The sequence below is a fragment of the Mauremys mutica genome, chromosome 4 (genome assembly GCF_020497125.1).
Source record: "Mauremys mutica isolate MM-2020 ecotype Southern chromosome 4, ASM2049712v1, whole genome shotgun sequence".
Lineage (NCBI taxonomy): Eukaryota > Metazoa > Chordata > Testudines > Geoemydidae > Mauremys > Mauremys mutica.
The window spans coordinates 146202753-146206656 of NC_059075.1; the positions used below are offsets into that span (position 1 = coordinate 146202753).

The 3904-nt window shown below is 44.1% G+C and overlaps 1 pseudogene; it reads right to left on the reverse strand.

Moving 5' to 3' along the window:
• Positions 1-1792: 1792 nt before the first annotated feature.
• On the reverse strand, positions 1793-3904 carry LOC123369085 (annotated as a pseudogene).

A 3904-nucleotide genomic window follows, 5' to 3' on the forward strand; every position in this document is an offset into this window, starting at 1 on the left:
TCACCCAAACCCCAATCCCAGTTTCATCCCCTAACTGTGTAGTTGATTATTAAAAAGAGTTTGCTGTTAATTACTGTTTCCGTCATGTTTTTTTACAGAACACTGTGTTTGAAGGGGTGGGGTTGGGGAAGGGGGTTGGTAATTGCATAGGATGGTCACCTTTACCAGGGTACAGACACGGGGGCAGGATCAGCAGCAGGTCACACACACAGTGCAGTCAATAGGCACCCTGGTCGGTATGGGAGGTGGTTTCCAGGTTCTGTGTGGGTGGGGGGGTTACGTGACTTTGTAGCGGGGGAGGGCGGTTACAGATCTTATGCAGCGGTCCTTGTCCTGGACCGCAGAGTCATGCAGCAGAGGAATCTGTATCCGTCCTCCTCCGCCACAAGGTCACATAGCCCCCGCACACAGAATCCCAAAAAGGAGGGATGGCAGGCTCCGTTGAAACAACCAGTCCGGCACTGCGGACCGCTCTAGGAGCAGGAGCCTGTCATTCCTCAAGTTTAGAGGCGGTCTTTACATCACTGCACACCCTACGCAGCACAGTCTGCGTCCCAGTTTCAACCCTTTAACGCAAAGTCATTAATAAAGAAACCTTTGTTAAGTAACAATGGAACATGTATTTTATTTTTACACGTGTGTTGGAAGTGGGGGAAACGGGGTGAACGGGGTATGTAACTGCAGAGGATAGTCAACAGTAACTGGGTAAAGAAACAGGGGCAGGTTCAGCTTCTCTGTAAAGAAACTGAACAGTCACAGGTCACGCTGCTCGCTGCTCGCTGGTACTTGAAGAGTTCCTTGTCGCTGTCCAAGGCGCCTGTATAGGGCTTCATGAGCCAGGGCATTAACGGGTAGGCTGGGTCCCCGAGGATCACTATAGGTATCTGCACATCCCCAACAGTTATTTTGTGGTCCGGGAAGAAACTACCTTCCTGCAGGCGTCTAAACAGACCACAGTTCCTGAAAACACACGCGTCATGAACTTTGCCTGGCCACCCGACGTTGATGTTGGTAAACCGTCCCCTATGGTCCACCAGTGCTTGCAGCACCATTGAAAAGTAGCCCGATTTCTCAGCAGCTGACTGTGGAAGAGGTGGAAGAGATGGACGATAAGGTGCGAGGAGGTAAAAACGGCCATAACTGCAGCGGGCTCCATGCTCGCAGTGCTGTGGCGTCCGCGCTGTCACTGACCAGAAAAGTGCACGAACAGATTGCCCGCAGGCGCTTTCAGGGAGGGAGGGCGTGATTGACGGTTCAATGATGACAGTTACCCAAAACCACCCTCGACACATTTTTTTCCCCCAGCAGGCAATGGGGGCTCTACCCAGCATTCCAATGGGCAGCGGGGACTGCGGGAACTGTGGGATAGCTTCCCACAGTGCACCGCTTCCAAAGTTGACGCTTGCCCCGTTAGTGTGGACTCACAGAGTCGAATTAGTGTCCTTAGTGTGGATACACAAATTCGACTTCGTAAGGTCGATTCCACAAATTCGACTTAAGTTGAATCGAACTACTCTTGTAGTGTAGACATACCCTCAGTGAATGGTTGCAGCCTTGGTTATGTCCTTTCATCTTGCCACTAAGCTTCAATTTTTCAGAACTCCCAATAAACTAAAAACTCAATTATTTGCCTAGATCCAAGTCATACAATCAATAAATCTGAATCTTCGTGTCACACTATGTCACAGGAAAATCAGGGGAATTCTGCAGAGTTCACTGCCATTTTCTCAGAGCAATGTGAACAAAGGCATGAAGGCAATAAATTTCAAAAGCACCTAAAAGAGTTAGGAGACTACATCACATTTATTTCAATGGGAATTAGGTTCCTAGGTAATATAGGTCCTTTAGAAGATTTTACACTCAGAAAGGAGAAAATATGTTTCCTGTCTATTATTTTCCTCAGTGCAGCCTTCACCTCCTTGTTCCTCAGGCTGTAGATCAGGGGGTTTGGCATGGGGATTATCATTGTGTAGAACACAGTGGCCACTTTGTCTATTTCAGAGAGTAACTAGAACTTGGGAGTAAATAAACAAAGGAAAGAGTCCCATAGAAAATGGTGACAGCCGTCAGGTGGGAGGCACAGGTGGGGAAGGCTTTGTGCCTGCCCTCAGCAGAACAGATCTGAAGGATGGCAGAGGTGATAAAAGGAATAGGAGACAAGCACTGCTAGAACAGAACTTAGGTCAGCCAAGCCTGCTAGAGCAAAAAGCATAATTTCATTGATACGGGTGTCACTGCAGGAGAGTGATAGCAGTGGAGGGATGCCACAGATGAAATGACTGATGACATTAGAGCTGCAGAAAAGCAAAGTGAACACTGAACCAATGACCACTGATGAATTCACAATGCCCATGACGTATGACCCAATCACCATCCTGGCACAGTCTCTTGGTCATAGTTGCTGTATAGAGCAGTGTGTTACAGGTGGCTACATAACGATCATACGCCATTGTGGCCAGAAGGTAACACTCACTAATAGCACACACACCACAGACACATACTCAAGGGGTTTGGGAGTACTGATTTAATTATTCCAGTAGAAAAATCACACCCCAAAATCAAATGCTTAAATCTGTACAAAAACTGAGTGTCGAACAAGAACTCAGTTTGTCTTTCTCTATCCATGTAGTTGAACCTGACTCATCAAGCTGCACTATAGATAGAGTGACTACATGATCTAATCGCTTTCCCCTTCTCCTCCTTTCCCCTTCTCTCTCTTAAAACCATTTGTCAAGTCTTGTCTTCAAATTCAATTGCAACCTTTTTCTTGGCAGGGACTGTCTTCTCAGTATGTGTTTGTACTGTATCTAGCACAATAGGCTCCAGATCTTATCACAACTTCTGGGCATAATTTGATATTTGTCTTTCTCATGAGAAATGAACAGCAGCATTAATATTTGAAAGAGATTTGGCCATATTGCATTAGCAAGACAAATACAACTTAAACTTTTTTTCTATGGAAGGACAACATTTATCTTCATTGACATTGATCTCTGTCATTTCACATATTACCTGTATTAGGCAAGTTCCAAGTGCAACTGTTTTTGTAGGTACAACATATATCAACAACATAATTCTAACGTAATGTGTAAAATGTAACAAGGGATTTAGGAGAGTTAAGATTGAAGCTGATTAGAAAATATTCAAAGAAATATGTATCCAAATCAAGAACATTATGGAGATGACAAAACTAAAAGAAAGCAGAAAAATATTGTTAGAACTAGTTGAAAAAATAATTATTTTTCACAGGAAATTTTAAAAAACTATAATTTAAATATATGTAGGTTTATTTTTTGAAGAGAAACACAAACTGGTTTTGGTTTAAGTTTTCAGAATTATTTGCCCCAAACCAAAAAATGTTACCAATTTTCCTCTACGGGTTTCTTATTTTCCACAACACCCTTTTCGTGGAAGATTTCATTTTAGTTGAAAACCCAATTTTTCATTGAAAATAAAAGATTTCAATGAAAAAATATTTCAACCCCATCTCCATCTCCTACAGACCGAGGTTAGCTTTTGGAGGGTATGCTGGCACCATTCACCCAAGTCCTGTTGGAAGGTTTTGAAGGAGTTCCCAGTTGTTCATTGCTTGTTCCGAAAGGAGGACATCAAACAAGGATGAACCTCAAGCCACAAAATCTGGAAATGACCAGCTGTTTTCTGCACACAACGTAACAGCCAAGGATACTTATACCTTTGAAACTCAGGGTGCGATTCCCAGCTCCTCTAGCATATTAGTGCTAGCTATCATTGAACTAGCATGCTAAAAAAATTGCAGTAGAGCCATGGCAGCATGTGCAATGGTGAGTGGTGGCTTGGGCTAGCTGCACTGAGTATGCGCCCGTTAAGTCCAGTCAAGTTTGTACTTGGGACAGCTAGTCCATTCTGCTGCTCACCACTGCAT